At 39.0% G+C, this 27,179-nt stretch overlaps 1 pseudogene; it reads right to left on the bottom strand.

Annotated features, from left to right (window-relative positions):
* Positions 1 to 521: 521 nt before the first annotated feature.
* Positions 522 to 26,843, bottom strand: LOC105476732 (polycomb complex protein BMI-1-like; annotated as a pseudogene).
* Positions 26,844 to 27,179: the final 336 nt, after the last annotated feature.

Genomic DNA, 27,179 nt, shown 5'->3' with positions numbered 1-27,179 from the left:
ACAGTTATTTTTAAGACAATCTTTCTTTCCAAGTAATGTATATATGAATGTCACACCTAGTCCATCTTTTATAGTCAAATTCAATGTCACTACAAAAGAAAGCAAATTTGACCACAGTCACATGTATTAGTGTTTGTAAAGCTCTAATGGCATAGAAATACCTATATAAATTAGGAGCTTGGCTGAGCACTATGGCTCACATCTGTAATCTCAACACTTTGGGAGGCCAAGGACGGAGGATTGCTTGAGCCCAGGAGTTTGAGACCAGCATGGGCAACATAGGGAGACCCCCATCTCTACGTTTAAAAAAAATTAAATTTGCTGGACATGGTGGCACTCACCTGTGGTCCCAGCTACTTGGGAGGCTGAGGTGGGAGGATAGCTTGAGCCCAGGAGGTCTAGGCTGCAGTGAGTTGTGATCACACCACTGTGATCCAGTCTGGGCAGCAGAGCAAGACCCTGTCTCAAAAAAAAAAAAAAAATTAGGAGCTGGATTTTTTTTTCCTTAACAGCCTCAGTTATCAACCTAAGAATGAAGTTTCTAACAACTCATTTTCTGATGACTTTTTAGGTCTATTGGCAGAGAAAGGTTCATAGTTACCAGTGGGACTGTTCCTGGTGCCACACACTGGGCGTGTGAGGAAACTGAAGATGAGGAGACTGGATTGGAGTAGTAGGGCTAGGCAAACAAGAAGAGCTAGAGGAAATAACTCCTACTGGGCCATTGGCCTTGTCACTTCCAAAGTCACATTCTAGTTCTCCAGCAGTTTTGTCAGTTCATCTCTCTGGCAACTAAGCTTCATTCTTTTACTAGTAGGTCAAACACCGTACTTTAAAGGAAGAATTCCATTTCTTATCCATATATAAATGTAAGTAATATCCATTAATGTATATTTATCCTTTAAAGATTCCTCTTTATACATGACGTTCATCGGGAAATATAAGGTATGTTCCTTAGGTTCATCACAGTCATTCTGGCTGGGCATTGTAAACAACTTTTGTCATTCACCTCCTCCTTAAACTTCTCTTTGTCTTTGTTTACTTCCTCTTCTGGTAAAAAAAAAAAAAAAAATCCAATGGATAAGCTTATTGTTTCATCATCAGTTATAATTCTCTTATCTTCATCTGCAACTTCTCTATTTTCATAAGAGCCATTGGCAGCAACAGCTGAAGAAAGAGATGCATAAAGATCCCTTCTTATTTTATTTTTGAAAAGGCCTGGAAAAAATTTGTATACAATAGATTGAGGATTTTTATCTGACATTATATTCAGGAGCAAAATGGTTTTGTGAACTTGGACATTACAGGACAATATCTGCTGATCTATAGGTAACACAAAATACAGGTTTCACAGAAGGAATGTAGATATTCTATTACGGTTCTGGCATCAATTAAGTATCTTCCACAAAGCACACACATTAAGTGGGGATTTAGCTCAGTGATTTTGACTTCGATTGTTCAACGCATTTTTGCATTATGAAAGATCTCAGAAAAGCAGCCACTGAGAGGTTATCAAAGTGAGTGAAAAAGCAATGAAAGTTAAAAGTCATTCAACAGAAAATGAATGTGGGCCAACTGGCCATCTTAAAGTGAGCTGCAGATACCACTGTCAACAGCCAAAGAGGAGCCTCTGCTTTGTGGGTGTTCAGCTGGGCTACCTCCCAAGCCTGTCTCCTCTTCTGTGCCCTGGGGAGGGAGCATGAGGATGAAGTGCGATCAATAATAAGTACTGTTCTGCTGGGCTAGAAGGTATTTCTAATTCAAATCAGGGCTTCTTTGACAGCATCCCCTCTACTCCCACCCCCACCCTCACCCTTGCCAGTTCTCTTTCAGCAAGGGCAGCTGTTTTCCTTGTGTGATGGTAGGAAAAGAAGAAAGGGGGCCTACTAACCTGGCTAGAAAATAGAGGGAGTGTCTAGAAGGCAGAAAATTAGTAATAATCATGGTTGCCATGGATTAATCATTTTCTTTTTCCCAGGCAATGTGCTATGGGTTTTTTATGTTTATTTCTCATTAACCCTAGTAAGAATGCTATGCCATAGGTGCAATTGTTGTTCCCGTTCTATAGAAACTCACACAGAGAGGTTAAGAAACTTGCCCAAGATGACCCAATCAGGAAACTGAAAGCTGCAATTTTAACTTAGAAGCACTACCCAGGTATAACCTGAAAAACTTCCATAGTATTTTTTATCGTCTCTGGGGAAATCCCAAGCATTTCAAAAGGTATTAAAGATCTAGTATGATCTGGCCCTAAAATACCTTTTTGGCCAAACCTGAATCAATTCAAAGGGACCAAGTCTGTTTGGGCTAGAAGTTTTTTAGAGATCATCTAGTCTAATGTCCTTCTTATATAGATGGAGAGACTGAGGCGTAGAACTCATTCCTAATGGTAGTACTAGAACTGGGACTCAGGTCTTCAGAATCAGTCCAGTATTTCTTTTCTGGTGTGCCTGGCCAGGAAGAAGTAATTAATAAATGTTCATTAAATTAATAGATAAATGGATTAAAGTTACACCTAAATGACAAGTGGTTCCGATAGTGCTGTTGGGATGCATAGAAGGGATAGAGTAGGACGATTGATCTTAGACCAGAAGCTCCTGGGAGGTAAGAACAAAGTTTCCTGGTCCCTTTCTATATACATACATATCTTATTTGTATATGACCCAGTCAGTACCACCAGGAACCTAGAAAATGCCTCATGAGGACAGTGATTGATTCGTCTCTCAAAAGGTTGCATCTGTCTCTCTCTCTCTCTCTCCCCCACCCCCACACACACCGTCTAATACACGCGCGCGCGCACACACACACACACACACACACACACAATTTCTCTCTGGCAGAGTATCCTGTAAGAAAGCTGTCACGCAGTAGTATAGAAGAAAGAGCATAGGAAATGGAGTTAGACCTAGATTTGGATCCAGACTGCTACTTAAAAGCTGTGTGGACTTAGACAAATCTCTTAGCCTCTGTTTCTTCATGTTTCCAGTTGGAATAATAAAACCTACCTCATGAAGTTGTTGAGAAGATTAAATGAGATTATTTTATCAGCTAAGATTGTGCTGACTTTGTGTAACAGAAATTCTCCTAAATTGGCTTAGATAAATAAGGGCTTTATTTGCGTCACTAAAAAAAGCATGGAAGTAGACCACAGAGGATTGGAACAGTGGTTCTAAGGTCTTCAAATATCAGGTTTTTAGAATTTCTGGCCCCCAAATCCTTAACATGTATATTTCTTCCTTGTGCTCTCAAGTTGCATCACATTCTAGGCACGAAAGGAAAAAGGGCAAAAGGCACAGGATGAGTGCCAGCTCAATCTATCATTGGCCATGATGGGTCACATTATCACACCTAGTTGCAGGGAGTTTGTGGAGAGGAGTATTTTAAGTGGATGCATTACTTACCCAAACAAAATTATGGTTCTGTTTAGAAGGAGGAAAGAACGGATAAGAGTAGACAACTTGCTGAGTCTATCACAATGGTATAGGTCAAAGTTTTTAGACACAGAACCAGTTTTCTATATAAGAGATGTTTAGTAAATGTGAGTGACTGACCTACAAACCTGAAAAAAAGTTCAAGGAATAGATGAAGTCAAGGACATTCTGGCCCATTAGTGGGGCACTCAAGACCCAGGGTCCCACCTTGGAGGTCTCCACCAAGGTGTCTACTGGGAAATCTGTAAATGCACACACACACACACACACACACACACACACACACACACACACACCAAAATATAACAAAATCTCACACATTAAGTTCTTGTCCACTGGTTTTAAATCATTCCTGAAATTTCACTATTCAGCTCACTCTTTTGAGCTGAGGTATTGTCTCTAGGTTAAAATACCAACATGGAAGTCCTAGCCAGAGCAATCAGGCAAGAAAAAGAAATAAAAGGCATCCAAATCAGAAAAAAAAAAGTCAAACTATCTTTCCCTGCCAATGATATAAACTTTGGAGAACTCTAAAGACTCCTCCAAAAGACTTTATATTTAATAACTAAGTTCAGCAAAGTCTCAAGTAACAAAATCAATGCACACAAATCAGTAACACTGCTGTATACCACCAAACAAACTGATAATCAAATCGAGAACTCAATCCTTTTTACAATAGCTGCAACTTAACAAAAAGCATGAAAGTTATCCACAAGGAGAACTACAAAACACTGCTGAAAGAAATCATAGATGACAAAAACAAATGGAAATACACCCCATGCTAGTGGATTGGAAGAATCAATATCATGAAAATGGCCGTACTGCTCAAAGTGATCTACAGATTCAATGTAACTCCTATTAAACCACAGAATTAGAAAAAACAATCATACATTTCATATGGTGCCAAAAATAGAGCCCAAATGACAATCCTAAGCAGAAAGAACAAATCTGGAGGCATCACATTACCAAACTTCAAATTATACTATGAGGCTATAGTACCCAAAACAGCACGGTACTGATATAAAAGTATATATATAGACCAATAGAACAGGATAGAGAACCCAGAAGTAAAGCCAAATACTTACAACAAACTGATCTTTGACAAAGCATATGAAAACATAATGTGGGGAAAGGACACCCTATTTAATAAATGGTATTGGGAAAACTGGATAGCCACATGTAGAAGAGTGAAAGTGGAGCCCTAACTCTCACCATATACAATAATTAACTCTACGTGGATTAAAGACTTTAATCTAAGTCCTGAAACTATAAAAATTCTACAAGAAAATCCAGGCAAACTCTTCTGGACATTGGCCGAGGCAAAGAATTTATAACTAAGACCCCAAAAGCAAATTCATCAGAAACAAAAATAAATGAATGGGACCTAATGAAACTAAAAAGTAGCTTTACAGCAAAAGAAATAGTCATCACAGTAAACAGATAATCTAGAGAATGGCAGAAAATATTTGCAACCTATGTATCCAACAGAAGACTAACATCCAGAATCTACAAGGAACACAAACAAATCAGCAAGAAAAAAAATCCTTTAAAAAATGGGTAGAGACTCTATGAGGGGCATGCCCAAGATGGCCGAATAGGAACAGCTCAACCCTCCAGCTCCCAGTGTGAGCGACACAGAAGATGGGTGATTTCTGCATTTTCAACTGAGGTGCAGAGCAACACCTCACACCTCATACGGCTGGGTGCACCTCTGAGAAAAAGCACCTCTGAGACAAAGCTTCCAGAGCAACAATCAGACAGCAACACTCGCTGTTCAGCAATATTCTATCTTCTGCAGCCTCTGCTGCTGATACTCAGGCAAAAAGAGTCTGGAGTGGACCTCAAGCAAATTCCAACAGACCTGCAGCTGAGGGTCCTGACTGTTAGAAGGAAAATTAACAAACAGAAAGGTTACCCACACCAAAACCGCATCAGTATGTCACCATCATCAAAGACCAAAGGCAGATAAAACCACAAAGATGGGGAAAAAGCAGTGCAGAAAAGCTGGAAATTCAAAAAGTCAGAGCGCATCTCCCCCACCAAAGGAACGCAGCTCATCGCCAGCAATGGAACAAAGCTGGATAGAGAATGACTTTGACGAGTTGAGAGAAGAAGGCTTCAGTCAATCAAACTTCTCAGAGCTAAAGGAGAAACTATGTAACCAGCGCAAAGAAACTAAAAACCTTGAAAAAAGATTTGACGAACAGCTAACTAGAATAACCAATGTAGAGAAGTCCTTAAAAGAACTGATAGAGATGAAAACCATAACACGAGAACTACATGAGGAATGCACAAGCTTCAGTAACCGACTCGATCAACTGGAATAAAGAGTATCAGCTATTGAAGATCAAATGAATGAAATGAAGCGAGATGAGAAGTGTAGAGAAAAAAGAGTAAAAAGAAATGAACAAAGGCTCCAAGAAATATGGGATTATGTGAAAAGACCAAATCTACCTCTGATTGGTGTGCCTGAAAGTGACAGGGAAAATGGAACCAAGTTGGAAAACACTCTGCAGGATATCATCCAGGAGAACTTCCCCAACCTAGTTAGGCAGGCCAACATTCAAATTCAGGAAATACAGAGAATACCACAAAGATACTACTCGAGAAGAGCAACTCCAAGACACATAATTGTCAGATTCATCAAAGTTGAAATGAAGAAAAAAATGTTAAGGGCAGCCAGAGAGAAAGGTCGGGTTATCCACAAAGGGAAGCCCATCAGACTAACAGCAGATTTCTCGGCAGAAACTCTCCAAGCCAGAAGAGAGTGGGGGCCAATATTCAACATTCTTAAAGAAAGCAATTTTCAACCTAGAATTTCATATCCAGTCAAACTAAGTTTCATAAGTGAAGGAGAAATAAAATCCTTTACAGACAAGCAAATGCTTAGAGATTTTGTCACCACCAGGCCTGACCTACAAGAGATCCTGAAGGAAGCACTAAACATGGAAAGGAACAACAGGTTCCATCCATTGCAAAAACATGCCAAAATGTAAAGTCTATCAATGATAGGAAGAAACTCCATCAACTAACGAGCAAAATAACCAGCTAATATCATAATGACAGGATCAAGTTCACACATAACAATATTAACCTTAAATGTAAATGGACTAAATGGTCCAATTAAAAGACACAGACTGGCAAATTTGATAAAGAGTCAAGACCCATCAGTTTCCTGTATTCAGGAGACCCATCTCACATGCAGAGACACACATAGGCCCAAAATAAAGGGATGGAGGAAGATCTACCAAGCAAATGGAAAAAAAACAAACAAACAAACAAAAAAAGCAGGGATTGGAATCCTAGTCTCTGATAAAACACACTTTAAACCATCAAAGATCAAAAGAGACAACGAAGGCCATTACATAATGGTAAAGGGATCAGTTCATCAGGAAGAGCTAACTATCCTAAATACATATGCACCCAATACAGGAACACCCAGATTCATAAAGCAAGTCCTTAGAGACTTAAAAGAGACTTAGACTCCCATACAACGATAATAGGAGACTTTAACACCCCACTGTCAACATTAGACAGATCAAAGAGACAGAAAATTAACAAGGATATCCAGGAATTGAACTCAGCTCTGCACCAAGCGGACCTAATAGATATCCACAGAACTCTCCACCCCAAATCAGCAGAACATACATTCTTCTCAGCACCACATGACACTTATTCCAAAAATGACCACATAGTTGGAAGTAAAGCACTCCTCAGTAAATGTAAAAGAACAGAAATTATAACAAACTGTCTCTCAGACCACAGTGCAATCAAACTAGAACTCAGGACTAGGAAACTCAATCAAAACCACTCTACTACATGGAAACTAAACAATCTGCCCCTGAATGACTACTGGGTACATAACGAAATGAAGGCAGAAATAAAGATGTTCTTTGAAACCAATGAGAACAAAGATACAACATGCCAGAATCTCTGGGACACATTTAAAGCAGTGTGTAGAGGGAAATTTATAGCACTATATGCCCACAAGAGAAAGCAAGAAAGATCTAAAATTGACAGCCTAATATAACAATTAAAAGAACTAGAGAAGCAAGAGCAAACACATTCAAAAGCTAGCAGAAGGCAAGAAATAACTAAGATCAGAGCAGAACTGAAGGAAATAGAGACACAAAAATCTCTCCAAAAAATCAATTAATCCAGCAGCTGTTTTTTTTAAAAGATCAACAAAATTGATAGACTGCTAGCAAGACTAATAAAGAAGAAAAGAGGGAAGAATCAAATAGATGCAATAAAAAATGAGAAAGGGGATGTCACCACTGACCCCACAGAAATACAAACTACCATCAGAGAATACTATAAAGACCTCTACGCAAATAATCTAGAAAATCCAGAAGAAATGGATAATTTCCTGGACACTTACACTCTCCCAAGACTTAACCAGGAAGAAGTTGTATCCCTGAATATACCAATAGCAGGCTCTGAAATTGAGGCAATAATTAATAGCCTATCAACCAAAAAAAGTCCAGGACCAGACGGATTCATAGCTGAATTCTGCAAGAGGTACAAGGAGGAGTTGGTACCATTCCTTCTAAAACTATTTCAATCAATAGAAAAAGAGAGAATCCTCCCTAACTCATTTTACGAGGCCAGCATCATCCTGATACCAAAGTCTGGCAGAGATACAACAAAAAAAGAGAATTTTAAACCAATATCCCGGATGAACATCAATGCAAAAATTCTCAATAAAATACTGGCAAACCGAATCCAGCAGCACATCAAAAAACTTATCCACCACGATCAAGTGGTCTTCATCCCTGGAATGCAAGGCTGGTTCAACATAGGCAAATCAATAAACGTAATCCAGCATATAAACAGAACCAAAGACGAAAACCACATGATTATCTCAATAGATGCAGAAAAGGCTTTTGACAAAATTCAACAGCCCTTCATGCTAAAAACTCTCAATAAATTCGGTATTGATGGAACGTATCTCAAAATAATAAGAGCCATTTATGACAAACCCACAGCCAATATCATACTGAAAGGGGAAAAACTGGAAAAATTCCCTTTGAAAATTGGCACAAGACAGGGATGCCCTCTCTCACCACACCTATTCAACATAGTGTTGGAAGTTCTGGCTAGGACAATCAGGCAAGGGAAAGAAATCAAGGGTATTCAGTTGGGAAAAGAAGTCGTCAAATTGTCCCTGTTTGCAGATGATGGGATTGCATATTTAGAAAACCCCATTATCTCAACCCAAAATCTCCTTAAGCTGATAAGCAACTCCAGCAAAGTCTCAGGATACAAAATTAATGTGCAAAAATCACAAGCATTCTTATACACCAGTAACAGAAAACAGAGAGCCAAATCATGAATGAACTCCCATTCACAATAGCTTCAAAGAGAATAAAATAGCTAGGAATCCAACTTACAAGGGATGTAAAGGACCTGTTCAAGGAGAACTACAAACCACTGCTCAGTGAAATAAAAGAGGACACAAACAAATTGAAAAACATACCATGCTCATGGATAGGAAGAATCAATATTGTGAAAATGGCCATACTGCCCAAGGTAATTTACAGATTCAATGCCATCCCCATTAAGCTACCAATGACTTTCTTCACAGAAGTGGAAAAAACTACTTTAAAATTCATATGGAACCAAAAAAGACCCCGCATTTCCAAGACAATCCTAAGTCAAAAGAACAAAGCTGGAGGCATCATGCTACCTGACTTCAAACTATACTACAAGGCTACAGTAACCAAAACAGCATGGTACCGGTACCAAAACAGAGATATAGACCAATGGAACAGAACAGAGCCCTCAGAAATAATACCACACATCTACAGCCATCTGATCTTTGACAAACCTGAGAGAAACAAGAAATGGGGAAAGGATTCCCTATTTAATAAATGGTGCTGGGAAAATTGGCTAGCCATTAGTAGTAAGCTGAAACTGAATCCTTTCCTTACTCTTTATATGAAAATTAATTCAAGATGGATTAGAGACTTAAATGTTAGACCTAAAACCATAAAAACCCTAGAAGAAAACCTAGGTAATACCATTCAGGACATAGGTATGGGCAAGGACTTCATGTCTCAAACACCAAAAGTAACAGTAACAAAAGCCAAAATTGACAAATGGAAACTAATTAAACTAAAGAGCTTCTGCACAGCAAAAGAAATTACCATCAGAGTGAACAGGCAACCTACAGTATGGGAGAAAATTTTTGCAATCTACTCATCTGACAAAGGGCTAATATCCAAAACCTACAAAGAACTCAATCAAATTTACAAGAAAAAAACAACCCCATCAAAATGTGGGCAAAGTATATATGAACAGACACTTGTCAAAAGAAGACATTCATACAGCCAACAGACACATGAAAAAATGCTCATCCTCACTCGCCATCAGAGAAATGCAAATCACAACCACAATGAGATACCATCTCATAGCAGTTAGAATGGCAATCATTAAAAAATCAGGAAACAACAGGTGCTGGAGAGGATGTGGAGAAATAGGAACACTTTTACACTGTTGGTGGGACTGTAAACTAGTTCAACCATTGTAAAAAACAGTGTGGTGATTCCTCAAGGATCTAGAACTAGATATACCATTTGACCCAGCCATCCCATTACTGGAGATATACCCAAAGGATTATAAGTCACACTGCTATAAAGACACATGCACATGTATGTTTGCTGTGGCACTATTCACAGTAGCAAAGACTTGGAACCAACCCAAATGTCCATCAGTGACAGACTGGATTAAGAAAATGTGGCACATATGCACCATGGAATACTATGCAGCCATAAAAAAGGATGAGTTCTTGTCCTTTGTAGGGACATGGATGCAGCTGGAAACCATCATTACCAGTAAACTATCACAAGAACAGAATTCCAAATACCGCATATTCTTACTCATAGATGGGAATTGAACAATGAGATCACTTGGACACAGGAAGGGGAACATCACACACTGGGTCCTATTGTGGGGAGGCTATAGTGGGGAGGGATAGCATTAGGATATATACCTAATGCAAATGACAAGTTAATGGGTGCAGCACACCAACATGGCACATGTATACATATGTAACAAACCTGCACGTTGTGCACATGTGCCCTAGAACTTAAAGTATAAAAAAAAAAAAAGGGTAAATGTCATGAATAGACATTTGTCAAAAGAATATATACAAATGGCCAAGAAACATAAAAAAACTCATTACATCAAACATTACTACATTGTCTTCAGGTAAATGCAAATTAAAATCACAATGAGATACCACCTTACCCTAGCCAAAACGCTAGGTAAAAAGTCAAAAAACAGGATTGGTGTGATTACCCACACCTGTAATCCCAGCATTTTGGAAGGCTAAGGTGAGAGTATTGCTTGAGCCTAGGAGTTTGAGACCAGCCTGGGCAACATAGTGGGACCCCATCTCTTCAAAAACTAATAATTTAAAAAAAATTAGTCAGGCCTGGTGGTACACACCTGTAGTCCCAGCTACTCAGGAGTCTAAGGTGATTGAATCTCTTGAGCCTTGGAGTTTTAGGCTGCAATAAGCCATGATTGTGCCATCACAATCCAGCCTGGGTGACAGAGTGAGTGAGACTCTGTTGCAAATATATATATATTTTTTTTTTTTTAATTTAAAGATGTTGGTATGGATGTGGTGAAAAAGGACCACTTATATATTGCTGGTGGGAATGTAAATTAGTACAACCTCTAAGGAAAACAGTATGGAGATTCTCAAAGAAGTAAAATTAGATCTACCATTCAATCCAGGAATCCCACTACTGATATCTACTCAGAGGAAAAGAAAATGTTAATGTAAAAGAGACATCTGCATGTGTGTTTGTTGCAGCATTACTCACAGTGGCAAAGGTATGGAATCAACCTAAATGCCCATCAACTGATAAGTGGATAAAGAAAATATGGTATATATATATACCATGAAATGCTACTCAGCTATAAAAAAACAAAAAGTAATGCCTTCTGAAGCAACATGGCTAGAAGTAGAGGCCATTGTTCTACATGAGGTAATTCAGGAATGGAAAACCAAATACCACACAGTCTCACATACAAGTGAGAGCGTGCAAGCTATGGGTAAACAAAAGCAATCAGAATGGTATAATGCACATTGGAGACTGCAAAGGGGGAGAGTGCAAGGGAGTGAGGGATGAAAACCTACCTATTGGGTACAATGTGCACTACTCAAGTGATGGGTACACTAAAATTCCAGACTTTACCAATATACAATTCACCCATGTACTGAAAAAATTATACCCATAAAGCGATTGTAATAAAAAAAATTAAAAATATATAAATAAATAAAATACCAACATGTTATAACTTTAGGTTGGATAACATGTTGGTCTCTTAAGCCCTTTGTTTAACCGCACAACTTAAAATGTGAGCATTAGATGTGCCCTGAAAGACTACGGGTCACTTATGAAAAGGTGGAGGTGGGATTTGAGAAAGTCCAAACAATGGAGGAAGCTCTGAGGAGACAGGCAACCAGGTTTAGAGTTAAATGTTGGGCACGGAGAACGCAAAGGGAAGACATAAACCCTGCCCACTTGACTATTTTTCTTTGTGATGGACCTGCTGAGTTGCTTTTAAGTCAATTGTGGGACACAGACACACCAACAAGTTTATCAGACTCTTGGGGCCCAACTCTGCTGTCCAAGCCACTAACAAAAGTTGACCTTATACTTTTTCCCATTACCATGGTTGGGATTTTTTTTTTTTTTTTTTTTTTTTACTTAGAAAATAAGAGTCAGGAGGTCTGTGTTCAGTTTCTAACTCTAGCAGCCACTTGTTGATAACATGGGGAAATTGTTTAGCATATGCATTCCAAAGTTTTACTTCCCCACATATCAAATGAAGATAAGAATCTCCACCTAGCTCACAGAATTATTGTGTGGATGAAATCTCATAATTGAAGGAAAGTACTTTAAAAATGATAAAGTCTAATGTGTTATTCAAATGTAAGAAATTACTTACTGGATTTATCTATTCAGTAATTCAACAGTATTTATTGAGAGCTCACTATGCTTTGGAGTCTGTTTTAGCATAGGGGACACTACTGTAGGAAACAAAAATTTTATTTTTATAAAATTTTAATTCTGTTAAGAGATCTAGAAAATAAGGAAATATCGACTAGTAGAATGTAAGTGCTATGATGGAATTAAAAAAGGTAATGTGATTAGGAGTAACTTGTGAAGTAAAGAAAACTATTTTAAAATTCATATGGAACCAAAAAAGAGCTCAAATAACCAAGGCAATCCCTAGGCAAAAAGAACAAAGCTGGAGGAATTACAGTACCTGACTTCAACATATACTACAAGGTTACAGTAACTAAAACAGCACTGTACTGGTATAAGAACAGACACATAGACCAGTGGAACAGAATAGAGAACCCAGAAATAAGACCACACTCCTACAACTATCTGATCATCAACAAACCTGACAAAAACAAGCATGGGAAAAGGATTCCCTATTTTATAAATGGTGCTCGGATAACTGGCTAGCCATGTGCAGAAAACTGAAACTAGACCCCGTCCTTACAACTTACACAAAAATCAACTCAAGATAGATTAAAGACCTAAATGAAAAACTCAAAACTATAAAAACCCTAGAAAACCTGGGCAATACCATTCAGGACATAGGCATGGGCAACGATTTCATGATGAAGATGACAAAGGCAATTGCAACTAAAGCAAAAATTGACAAATGGGATCTATTAAACTAAAACACTTCCACACAGCAAAAGAAACTATTAACAGAGTAAACAGACAACCTACAGAATGGGAGGAAATATTTGCCAACTGACAAAAGTCTAATATCTAGTTTCTATAAGAAACTTAAACAAATTAACAAGAAAAAAACAACCCCATCAAAAAGTGGGCAAAGACATGAACAGACACTTCTCAAAAGAAGACATACATGCGAGCCGGGCACAGTGGCTCAAGCCTGTAATTCCACCACTTTGGGAGGCCAAGGTGGGTGGATCACGAGGTCAAGAGATCGAGACCATCCTGACCAACATGGTGAAATCCCGTCTCTACTAAAAATAAAAAAATTAGCTGGGTGTGGTGGTGCGCACCTGTAGTCCCAGCTACTCAGAAGGCTGCGGCAGGAGAATTGCTTGAACGAGGAGGCGGAGGTTGCAGTGAGCTGAAATCATGCCACTGCACTCCAGCCTGGCAACAGAGCAAGACTCCATCTCAAAAAAAAAAAAAAAAAAAAAAAGACATATATGTGGCCAACAATCATACGAAAAAAAGCTCAACATCACTGATCAATAGAGAAATGTAAATCAAAACCACAACGAGATACCATCTCACACCAGCCCAGAATGGCTATTATTTAAAAAGTCAGAAAATAACAGATGCTGGCAAGGTTGTGGAGAGAAAGGAACACTTTTGATGGGAGTGTAAATTAGTTCAACCATTTTGGAAGACAGTGTGGCAATTCCTCAAAGGCCTAAAGGCAGAAATACCATTCAACCCAGCAATCTCATTACTGGGCACATACCCAAAGGAATATAAATCAATCTATTATAAAAATACATGCACATGTATGTTCATTGCAGCACTATTCACAATAGCAAAGACATGGAATCAATCTCAATTCCCATCAATGATAGACTGGATAAAGAAAATGTGGTACATATACACCATGGGATACTATGCAGCCATAAAAAAGAATGAGATTATGTCTTTGCAGGGACATGGGTGAAGTTGGAGGCCATTATCCTTAGCAAACTAATGCAGGAACATAAAAGCAAACACTGCTTATTCTCATTTATAAGTGGGAGCTAAATGATGAGAACACATGGACACATAGAGGGGAACAACTCACACTGGGACCTACTGGAGGGCAGAGGGTGGAAGGAAGGAAAGGATCAGGAAAAATATCTAATGAATACTAGGCTTAATACCTGGGTGATGAACTAATCTGTACAACAAACTCCTTACCTATGTAACAAACCTGCACATCCTGTATATGTACCCCTGAATTTAAAAGTTAAGGAAAAAAGGAGTGATTGTGCCTATCAATTAGTTTGGTCAGGAAAAGAGAAGCTACTCTGTGGATTCCAGTTGTGAAGAGTTTTCATGTAGGAATTAGGAGATGATACAACTGTTGCATGAACTAGGGTAGCAAAGGTGAGGTATGCTGCTAATAATGATTGTATTCTGAAGCACAGAAGTGGGTGGTTTCTAAGAGCTCATGAGAAAATTGCTAAAATTCTCCAGAATCCTTCAGGGATATTCCCATCTACAATTTTAGTCATAGTGAAGCAGGTAGAGAGACCTTAAGAGCTCACTGGAAAAATGCTATAAGTCTCACATTTGCTTACATGTCTTGCTGCAACTGCCTCCACAGAATAACATCTTCTAATTCCAAATCTGATGCAAGTGCCCTTTGTTGGCAAACTGTAACCTAAAACCATATAAAGAAGAGGATTCTGAGAAATATGGTTCTGAAATTGATAATATCAAGTCGACAGAGACAATCCAGCATATTGGGAACTACTTTAGACTGTGTCATGAAAAGTCTTTCTGACAGGACCTTCACAAATGATTATAGAATGTATACTGCACAAAGGCACTCAACTGAGAACAGAGGGGCTGAAATTCAGCCCATTATCTGCTTGACAAGACTCGAGCCCTGGCTTGGGGTTGTGTCAGAATAAAGAGTGCCGCTTCCTAATCAATCCCTGAAGTTGCCCTTTTTACAGTTTATCTTGGGTGGGGAGGTGCCTTTTAATAATTTACACAAAGGTACTATATGTCTTGGCAATCCTCTCCTGTCTCAGAAGATGACAATCAAGATGTGAGATGTGACCTGACCATGATGGGACATGTCTATCTCACCCTCTGTTGTTACCACCTTAAGGTCACAAAAGGGCCCATATATTAGCCTTCCCCTGTGCTGGTTGGCGGTCTGGCTGATTAAAAGAAAGTTTGGCTGGCTGGCTTACCGACAGAATTACTGACTGGTTAATCAGCTGCTGTATTAACTAAATTTCTGATAGGCTGGCTTACAAACACACAGAGTGAGTGGCAAATTTATTTAGTTGATAGGATAACTTTTGGATTCCCTGACTAATTGAATGATTAGCTCACTGACTTATTTGTGCTCTATTGAACAAGCTTTCTGTGTGTCTGATTAGTGGTCTGGCAGGCTGATTCCTTAGTTACTGTTTTCTATCATATAGATGATTGATAGATTATCTGATGGACTCTCTGATAGACTGATTCATTGACATACAAACTTGGTGATTCTCTGTCTGACACTCTGACTGACTGGCCTACTGGCTGGTTTCATACTCGATAACAGATTATCTAGCATTCTTTCCAACTGACAAGTCTTCAGGCCTGCAGGCTGACTGACAGGCTAGTCAATTGTGGGTGGAAATGGTCAACTGGATAGCTCTTATTTTGTCTGAAAGACTTTCCAATTGTGTATTCATGTAAAGAGACAAGGGTGAAGAAAGAAGACTGATAATACATACAATTCAAGACACTACCCTATGCGGATGAAAAAGGAGGGCAAATTGGTGACAGCAGAAGAAAAGGGCATTTGCTAAAGGGGTTAACAGCTTTTTCCTGATAGTTCAAAGGGGAAAATCAACCCATTAATAATGAGGTATGGAATTAATGTTAGCTCTAAACTGCCTGAGACACAAAGCTCATTACTCAACTTGATCGTTAACAAGGAAAACAACAGATGACACTTGAATAATAAAGAAACAGTAAAATATCGGGAATGGTCATAAAGGAGTCACTTATTGAGCCAGCAGGATGAAGACTGAGAGGGCACAAATCCCAGAGCCCGCTGATTAAGCCCCAAACACTTAGTCATAAAAAAGCAAGCCCAGGAAGAAGAGAAACTCAAAAGCTATACTTGTTTTCTAGTAGAAAAAAGGTGAAGGTATTATTCTCTCTTTATTCTCTGATTAAACTGAACAGCTGAATCTTTGAAATCTCCTTTTCCCCAATTCCCTTTGACTTTATACTAAGACATACCAACTGGTAATTTACATACTGTGGTCTATACATTATTTATTTTGTATTAGATATAAATTGTGATGCCTGCTCACTCATGGTTTCTTATAGACAGCTGGTCATGACTTCAGACCCTACTAAAGGAAAATGTGACTTTACTCTCATGTATGGCCATAGCTATTAGACTATGGTGCAAACTTAGTAAAATTTTAGCCTAACCATAGATTTGCCAGTGAACTATTACACTTTCTACTACAAAAAGATGTGCTGGGGCAACTCTCTAACTTTTGAGAAGTTGAACTAAGAAATACAGAGAGAAGGGGCAATTAGCAGTACCAGTACAGTAGGCCAGAATATGAAAGGTTATCAGGTAAAGAGAGACAACAGCAGCAATGATGAATCTATTTTAAGCCTAAATTATGTGGAAAAAGAACCACAAGTAAGCAGAAGCCAGGAGGCAGAGAAAAGGGTATAAAAGTGGCCATAATTGAAAAGGGAATAGAGAAAATATTGAGAAACTGAGTTCCATTCATGGAAGACTACTAGCATGAGAAACCATAACGTCCAGTTGCTGAAGTCCCTGGAACTTCTTTGACCTATTCTGTAGTTCTCCGTACTACTGAATACCAGATGATTTGCTTTTCTTGGTCTCCTGGACACAAGTCCTTAAAATGGATACTCTATACTTCAAAAAAGAAGTGGACTTCTTATAAGCAAAAGTACCATATAAAGTCTGTACATAGAAACTCCTAACGTCTTCCTCCTTTCCCCATCTAGATTTCCTTAGAATTTAATCCTTTTACCAAAATGTTCCCTCTTCTCCATCCCTTCCATATCCCCAAGAGTGTTAAAGTAAAATATCAGATATAACCCTATTTGCTTAGATATGTAATGCTACTTCCCAAGCCCACAAGTATTGGATTTCTAGTGATTGTTAATATTTTTACAGAATTTTCACATTCCTTTAAAATTTTATATTACATAACCCTTAGAAGTGGGCAAGGTAGCTGTTTTTATGCTCATCTTTGAGATGAAGTAACAGAGACCGAGGATAAAGAATGAGTCCAAAATCATACAGTAGTCAAGCTAAGACTAGAACCCACTTCCCCTTACTTCCAGTCCTCTACTTCCTCAAATGTTTAAAGAGTCATTCTTTAGGCCCGAGTTCTCAAAAGTGGGGTATGCCTATATCAGGAAATGTATAAGATAATATGTTGTGCAAAATAAACAAAATATTTTATATAGACTTCTGCTTCTAAGAAGGTGGAGCAGGTACAATTTTCCCCATTCCTCACAATAAGTACAACTAGAAACCCGAATGTGATATATAAAACAAACATAAAAAGACTGAAATCTACAGAAGAGAAGGCAGATTGGCAAGGGACATTGAGACCTGAGGAACAACATGGTGATAGGTTCCTTTGGGTTTTCCTTTTACTCATATATCTAAGACATGGAGCTGAAGAAGCCAGTAACCCAGAAATACCAATGGGCACAGACCAAAAATGCTACAATAAAAGCCTGCTGTTTTTATCCAAAAGATCAAGGAAGGAACAATCTACCCAGTCAGAAGATTTTAGACAATAACCACTCTACTTCAGCCAAACAATGCAGAAAAAAATGATGAAATAATATCAATCTTAGTACGGGTTTCCTGATAAACAAAACCAATAGCAGGCTTCTATCCTTCAGAGGTGTGAAACAATAAATTTCTGTCATTTAAGACAACCAATATAGTCAGGTGCCACATGATGATATTTTAGCCAATGATGAACTATATATATGATGATGGTCACATAAGATTATAATACCATATTTTTACTGTACCTCTTCTATATTTAGATACACAAATACTTACCATTGTGTTACAATTGCCTACAGTATTCAGTACAAAAACATGCTTTACATGTTTTTAGCCTAGAAGCAAAAGGTTATACCATGTAGCTTAGGAGGGTAGTAAGGTTATTCCATCCAGGTTTGTGTAAGCGTACGCTATGATGCTCACACAGTGAAGAAATTGCCCTATGATACATTTCTCAGAACACATTTCCCATCTTCAAGTAACACACGACTACATATGGTATTGCGTTATGGCAGTCAGAGCTGGCACATACAAATACTATGACAGCAGATAAGGCATTCCATAAATCCGAGGATGACAGTTTTAGTAGAAACATGTGCTGAGAAGACAAATCCATATCCAGAATGTCTATTCAAATAATAACAAAATGGTGCCCCTTTTATGATGGAAAAAGTTCAATGTAATCAATCTATCACCAGGCTAGTCGCCCTAGAGAATGGTGCTGTACTGGGGACCCAGTGTTGGTCTCTGCTGTTGACGAATTGGGTACTCAGCAGTGGTTGTAGCCATGTCAGCCTTGGTAAATGAAAAACCAAATTGTTAAGTGCATGCATAACATCCATCTTTGCCTCCATGTCCAGTTTGTCCATGAACTCACTGGGCAATGATTAGAGTGACTGGGGAAAGAGGCTTACTGGTATCCACAGAATGGGCTATCCTATGCACTTAATCATTACAAACCCACTCAGAGAGGTCTATCCATGCCTATCCCCCAGACCTCCTTGTCACAAATTTTCCAATCATGTTCCTTCCAGGTCCCTGATTATCCATCCGAAACATTGGTCATGATGCATGAACCAGTATACAATCACATGTCTGGTCATTTCTCCTTTCAAGTAAAATGACTGAACAGGTATACTACTAGAAATTATTTCCACAAGGAGGATTTTTTTCTTTACCACCGTCCTTCAGGCATGTCCCAGAAAGAGGATGTGGTGCTAAAGATGTCCACTTTGTGGTGGTGCCTCCATACTGCAGAGAAGCATCTGTAAATCCGGCCCTAGCTTTCACTTGCCCTATCAATTGGTTATAGGAAACTCCTCAAAAGGCTTAGGTTGAGGCTGGGAGAAAGAAGGTAAGATAGGAGGAATCAGGGCCATGCACATTTGGGCCACTTCTTTATGTAACTTTGTTGTGCCTTCAGTCCTATTTGAGGCTTCTGTGCACATCCACATTTATGATTTGGTGGGTCAAACAACACCCCGTTTCTGGTAGGCAGCTCAGATATGGTAACTTGGTGGCCCATGGTTAAGCGGTCAGATCTTATTAAGGTCCAGTAGCACACAAAAGCCTCTTTCTCAAAAGGATTATAGTTACCTACAGAGGATTACAAGGCTTTGCTCCAACATCCTAAGGATCTGAGCTGTGATTCACCTACAGGGGTCTGCCAAAATGTCCAAACAATATCACTATCCACCACTACCACTTCAATTACCATTGGATATGCTGGCTCATATGGCACAAGTGGTAGAGCAGCTTGCGTGGAAGCCTGTACCTGTTGCAGAGCCTTCTCTTTTTCTCAGCCCCACTCAAAATCAGCAGCTTTTTGGGCCTCTAACACCAAAATGAGGAATATGTTGTCTCCCAAATTCAAAGAATTCCACTAGGCACAGGACCACTTTTTTGTTTGTAGCAGGAGTGAGATGTAACAACTTATCCTTCACCATAGAAGAGATATCTCAACATGCCCTACACCACTGAGCCCCTGTACATTTTACTGAGGTAGAAGGCCCCTGAATTTCTGCTGGATTTATCTCTCATCCTCTGACATGCAAATGCTTTACTGACAAGTCATTGTAGTTTCTACTTCTTGCTCACTATGTCCGATGAGCATAATGCCGTCGATGTAATGGACCAGTCTGATGTCGGTGGAAGGGAAAGGTATCAAGATCCCTCAATCTAAATTATGACATAAGTCTGGAGAATTGATATATCCCTAAGGTAGGACAGTGAATGTGTACTGCTGGCCTTAACAACTGAAATAAAACTGTTTCCGGTGGTCCTTGCTACAAGTTATAATTTAAAAAAAAAAAAAAAAAGCATTGGCCAGATTAATAGCTGCATCAGAAAATTTGTTATTCTGCTCAAGCAATGAAACTACATATGATACAGTAGCTGCAATTGGAGTAACCAGCTGGTTAAGCTTATGCTAATCCAGTGTAATTCTCCAAGACTCACCAATTTTCTGCACAGGCCACATAAGAGTGTTAAATGTAGACTGAGTGGAAAACCTAAGCTTCCACCCCTGTAAGGCTGTAATGAGGTACTCCAAAACCTCCCAGAGTGGTGTCAGAAAAGGCTAAGTAGAAAATTGAAACTTTCACACAGCTGGCTATTAACATGCCCCTCCATCACAAAAGCATTAGTGGAGACCACTCGGCAGCCTAGACTTCTCCCATCAATTGGCAGTAATAAGGAGTCCCACCACCTCTTAAGTGTAGTGGTGTCAGAGTTGTACTAGTGGAGAGTCAGGACTTTCGCTATTACCAAGTGATAAATACATTTCCCCCAGCACAGTGTACACAAAGACTTTGCGAAAGTCAAAACTCTCACCCCCACCTAGCAGTAATGAAGAACTCTGCCCTTCTGTCAATAGAAGCTGTATGAGAACTTCTACTTCTACCTGGGAGTAATGAGGTGGCAACCTTTCTTCCTTTGCCAGAGTGGCCTTTTTAAAAAGTCAGTTAAAACACAATTTAAATCAGGTTTAAATAGTGTCCAGAGGCTCCTAACATAACTGAAAATGCTCATGTTTTAATAAAAAATTCTCATTATACCAAGAACCAGGATGAACCCAAACAGAATGAAAAGACAATAAATGGATGGCAAGACAAGATGATAGAAATGTTAGAATTATCTGGAACGTGTTTTAAAGCATCCATGAAAAAATGTTTTTAAACACAATTACAAATATACATGAGACAAATGAAAACATAGAAAACCTACCCCTAAAAAACAGGCTCAGCAAGAAAAAGGAAGAAATTAAAAAGGAAAAAAACAAAGATGAGAGAAAGAAAAAATGAAAATGAAAATACGAAGAACAAGCAAATGGAAAACTAGAACTAATATATACAATAATTGAAATAAAAAGTTACAGGGATGGACTTAACAGCACAATAGAGACGAGGGGACAGAGGAAAGAATCAGTGAACTAGAAGACAGAATAATAGAAATTATCTAATTTGAACAACGGAAAATAAACCAAAAAAAAAAAATAGTGAACAGAGCCTACGATACATATGAGACTATAACAACAGACATAACATTTGTCTCATTGGAAGCTTAAAAGAAGAGGGGAAAGAAGGAGAGGCAGAAAAAGTGTTCAAAGAAATAATGACTGAATTTTTCTTAAAAATTGGTGAAAAACATGAACCCATGGATTCAAGAGGCTGAAGAAATCCCAAACAGGCTAAGCCCAAAGAAATCCATGCCAATATACCTCATAATACAACTTCTGAAAGGTAAAGACAAAGAAAAGTAATTTTAGAGCAACAAGAATCAACACGTTATCAGTAGGAGAAAAACAATAGGAATGACAGCAGATTTATTGTCAGAAACCAAGCATACCAGGAAGAGATGGCATATTCTTAAGTACTAAAGGAAAACAATCCAGAAACCCATACCCAATGAAAATTTCTTACAGAAAAGGAAAAAAAAATGAAAACATTCTCAGATGAAGGAAAACAGAGAATTTGTCATCAGCAGAGCTGCCCCCCCAAAAAACGGTTAAAGGAAATTATGTAAAATAAGGAAATTAATAAGATAAGAAACCTTGGACAATCAGGAAGGAATAAATGACAGAATAAGCAAAAATATGAGTAAATGCAATAGGCTTTCCTTCCCTTGCACTTTCCAAATAATGTGATAGTCTACACAAAATTATAACACTGTCAGTGTGGTTCATATATGTGTAGAGGAAATAATTTAAGCAATTATATTATAAATAGGGAAAAATAAACATATATATACATATAAATGATATATCTATATATACATAAAGGATATGTATATATATGTAAAGGTTATATACAGAGAGAAATGAAATATAAAGAAATATATGTAGATATATTTACATATAAACATACCTATATGGAGAGAAAGAGACAGACTCTAGCAAGACTGACAAAAAGAGAAGATACAAATTACCAATACTAGAAATCAATATACAATATATACACAAATCAAACTGTTGGAAACCAACACAAAGAGATGCACACAAAAGCTATAGAGATAAATCAAAATATAATTATAAGGAAACGTTCAAGTAATTCACTTGAAGGCAGGAAAATAAATCCAAGGAAATAAAATACAGAGAAAACCAGAAAAAAAAAATAACAGGCGGACTTAAGTCCTAACAGATGGACAATTATATTAAATAAAAATGGCCTAAATACATTACTTAAAAGACAGAGAATGGATAATGTGAGTGACATCAGCAAGATGGTAGACTAGGAAGCTCCAGGCCCTTGTTCCTTCAGGAAAACAGTAAAATAATAACTGTAAGCTGCCTAAAATAACTTTATAGGCACCATGGAAATCAATCAAAGGTCTACAGCAACCAAAGAAACACCAACTTATGAAAAAGCCAAATTCAAATAGAGGGAAGTTTTGTAGTGTTTTTACTTGCCCTTGCCTCATCTTCTCTGTCATGGCATGGTCAGAAGGAAGCAGTAACTTCCTGGTTTCCTCTCTCAGACTAGAAGGAGCAGAGCAGAACTTATTTGCTGTGTTCTAACCTCTCTGTGGACTGCTAAGGGAATAGTTTTTGTTTTTCCTGGTTTGATTGTCAAACTGGGAAAGATTGTGTGAGTTGGATGTCAGGCTACAAAAGATTGTGGAAGGCAATAGTGAGTAAAATAACTGAAATAATAAAATGTACTAGAGAAGATCAATATCGGATCTCGGCAGGTAGAAGAGAGAATCAGAGAACTTAAAGATAGGACAATTGAAATTTTCTAGTCTAAAAAGCAGAAAGTAAAAATAATTTTTAAAAAGTGAACAGTGTTTTAAAAATTCAAGGTGGCAGACTAAGGGTTTTCTAGCACACCTTGCCCATTTGGAAACAGCAAAACATGTGTAGAGATTCACGCTGTGAACTTTTATCTTAGAAGGAATATAGAAGTTAAACAGAAAAGAAAGAAAACTTCAAATACTGGGAAAAAGAAGGCAGGCAGCATCCTGCCTGGTGGGATCTGGGAAAGATGGGAAAGGGGGAGTGAGTGTCTCTGTAATATACATTCCCACTAGGAAATGATGCAATCCAGGCCATAGGGGAGCAACTCAACTTTCCCAAGCCCTGGATCCAATTTGTGGAGCAGCCTGGAGACTGTGAGAAGGAACAGCACTGGGAAGTGTCACACATACACTACCATACCTGGGCACTGATAGAAGGAAGCCATTATCCAGCCTAGTTCATAGCAAGCTGCGTGGAATTCACCCATCTAACAAGGACAGCAGCCACCGATTTGGAGAGTCGGGCTGGGGACTGGCAATCTGGTCTTGAGTGGAGGAGGGGCCCTCAAGGCCAGAACTGGGAGGCAAATGTGGCATGAGCTCCATCCATGGGTGGCAGAATTGGTCTTTTTAACTTCTTGGGACTGAAGCAAAAGGAGATTTATCTGAGACACATGAGTTTAATGTGGGCAGCCAGTTTTATGGCCTGGGGCAGGTTTGCAGACTGAAAACAAACTGAGTGTAACCTGGCTAACTGCCCTGACTTGCTGCCAGGGTCAGGCTATGGCAAGGAGCTTCACTGGGTCTCAAATGTGAGACCAAAGCAGGTCAGACTCCTACTCATTTGGCTGTGGAGTTGGAACTGCCCCTTCTTCCCCATGCTAAGACTTTGGTGGAGCAGCGGTTGCTCCACTCACCTGGGCATTTTTCCAGAGGCCTGAGGACTTCCTCTTGACGTCAGTCAAGGCCAGCACTTGCACCTGCTATTAGGGGGCCCAACTGCAGTCCCCAGGTCCAACCCCATCCAACTTTGCCCCCTTGCTTCTGAGGCAGAGCATGAGACCAGACTACTGACCATTTTACAGCCCAACCCATTGCCTGGCACATCCTAACACTTCTGGTTAACAAAGGCCAAGCAGTAGCTCTACTGTTACCACTGCAGCTGGCTATCACTTGCAAGTGCCACCTACTGGCCAGGAGACCAACCCATAGTCCATTACGACATCTGCTGACACAAATACATACCATTGGGGAACGAGATAAGCTTCTTATGACCTCTACTACCACAATAGACCATGCCACCTCAGCTAATCAGGAGACTGTAAACCTGATCACTAACCCAGTACCCTGGCCACTACAACTAGCAATTAGGAAAGTCACAAACTAAAACTATTTATAACTAAGGAAATCATACAGAGACTTCACTACTCAGTGCACCCAGACGCAAAACAAAATGACCCTACTCAACGTACATCACAGTCACATGCTCAAAGAAAAAAAAGTCTCATCCTAATGAAAGAACATTCAAAAATAAAAAGTGACTGTTCCTCCATATGTGAAAAATTCAGTGTAACAATACTGGAAATATAATAAAGCAAGGTATTATGACACACTGAAAGGAACACAAGGAAGGAGCACAGTAATTCTCTAGCAATGAATCCTAACAAAAAAAATTTAAATGCCAGATGAAGAATACAAAATACTGATTTTAAAGAAGCTAAATTAGATACAGGTGAAATCTGAAAATCAATACAAGGAAATCAGAAAATCAGTTCAGAGTATGAATGAGAAATTTACCAAGAAGGTATATATCTTTAAAAAAACAACAGAACTCCTGGAAATGAAAAATTTGTTGAAGGAATTACAAAATACAATAGAAACCTTCAACAATAGATGACTAAGAAGAAGAGAGAATTTCAGAACTTGAAGACAGATCTTTTGAATTAATCCAGTCAAACAATATAAACAAAAAAGAATGAAAGGAGTGAATAAAGCCTTCAAGAAGTGTTGGACTACATAAAACAACCAAATCTACAAAACACGGGCATTCCCAAGGGAGAAGAAAAGGCAAAAAGTTTAGAAAACCTATTTAAGGAAATAATTGATGAAAACTTCCCTAGTCTAACAAGAGATTTAGACATCCAGATACAGGAGGCCCAGTGAACATAAGGAAATACATTGCAACGTGGACTTCACCATCACACATAGTCACCAGACTATCTAATGTCAACGTCAAGAAAAAAAAATCCTAAAATCAGCAAAAGAAAAACATCTAGTAACCTATAAAGAAAACCCCATAAAACTTACAATAGACTAATTAGCAAAATCCTTGCAAGCTAAGAGAGATTGGGGTCTTATTTTCAAAGTGCATAAGAGAAAAAAAAAAGCTACAAATGACAAGTTTTCTATCCTGCCAGAATAAACTTCATAAATGAAAAAGAATAAAGTATTTCCTAGACAAGCAAATGCAGAGGGAGTTATTCATCATTAACTAGTCCTACAAAACAATTCTCATAGGGGTTCCAAACATGAAAAAATGGTTGATACTCCTCCATCTTAAAGAAACACGCAAAAGTACGAAAATCACAACTCATAAAACAATTGGACAAAGCAAGAATTTAAAAAATCTAGTGGCAATGTTACAGAACTCCATCAAACCAGAAAGATACACACACAAAATAAACAGGGGGTGGAGCAATATGGCAGAATAAGTGGCGTCAGTTATCTCCTCCCCACCCTGCAAGGGCACCAATTTAACAACTATCTACACACACACACACACACACACACACACACACACACACACACGAATCAAAAACTGGTGAGTACTCACAGTATCTGGTTTTAATTTCATATCACTGAAATAAGCACTGAAAAGGTAGGAAAAACTGTCCTGAATCACCAACTTAGCACTTCCTTCATCCCCCAACAGTGATGGCATAATGTGGAGATCATTCCTTTGCCCTGGGGAGAGGGAGAGCTAGCAACTGTGATGCATTGAACTCAGTGCTGCTCTTATTATATCAGGAAGCAAAAATGGACAAAACTCAGCTGATGCTTGCCCAGGGAGGAAGCATTTAAACCAGCCCTAGCCAGAGAGGGATCACCAATCATAGTGGTCAGAATTTGAGTTCCCGCAAGCCTTGTCACCATAAACTAAAGTGTTTTGGGGCCCCAAATAAAGATGAAAATCGGTCTAGGCCACAAGGACTGCAACACCTAGGCAAATCCTAGAGCTGAACTTGGCCAAAATACACTAGACTGTGAGGGCATGTGATTTACTGAGACATCAGCTGGGGCACCTAGGGAGAACAGGCATCATCCCTCCCCTAACATCAGGCTGCACAGCTCACAGCTGTAAAAGAGACCCCTTCCCTCTGGTGAGGAGAGAAGAAGAAAGAGTGGGAAGGGCTTTGTCTTGAATCTTGGATATCAGCTCAGCACAGCAGGATAGGGTGCTGGTCAAAGTTGTGAGGTACCCTTTCCACAAGCTAGCTCCTGGATGACATTTATTGACACATGCTGGGCCAGAAGGGAACCCACTACCTTGAAGGGAAGAACCCAGTCCTGGCAAGATTTATCACCTGCTAACTGGAGAGCACTTGGGCTCTGAATAACCATCAGATACCCAGGTACTGCATTAAGGGCTTCGAGTGAGACTTGATAGCTTCAGATGAGGCTTAACACATTCCCAGCTGTGGTGGCTACAGGGCAAGACTCCTTCTGCTTGAGAAAAGTGAAAGAAAATGTAAAGGGGACTTTTTCTTGCACCTTAGATACCAACTCAGCCACAGGGTCCCTGAATCCTGGATTTAGCTCTCAGATGGCATTTCTGGACCTGTCCTGGGCCATAGAGGAACTCACTCCCCTGAAGGGAAGTCCCAGGTGAGGCATCATTCACCACAAGCTGACTGAAGAGCCCTTGGGCCTTAAAAGAACACTGGTGGCCGAAGCGCG

This window comes from Macaca nemestrina, chromosome X (assembly GCF_043159975.1).
Source record: "Macaca nemestrina isolate mMacNem1 chromosome X, mMacNem.hap1, whole genome shotgun sequence".
In the NCBI taxonomy this organism is placed as follows: domain Eukaryota; kingdom Metazoa; phylum Chordata; class Mammalia; order Primates; family Cercopithecidae; genus Macaca; species Macaca nemestrina.
The sequence above is the reverse complement of the archived record's forward strand: the minus strand, read 5'-3'. Positions and strand labels throughout refer to the sequence as shown.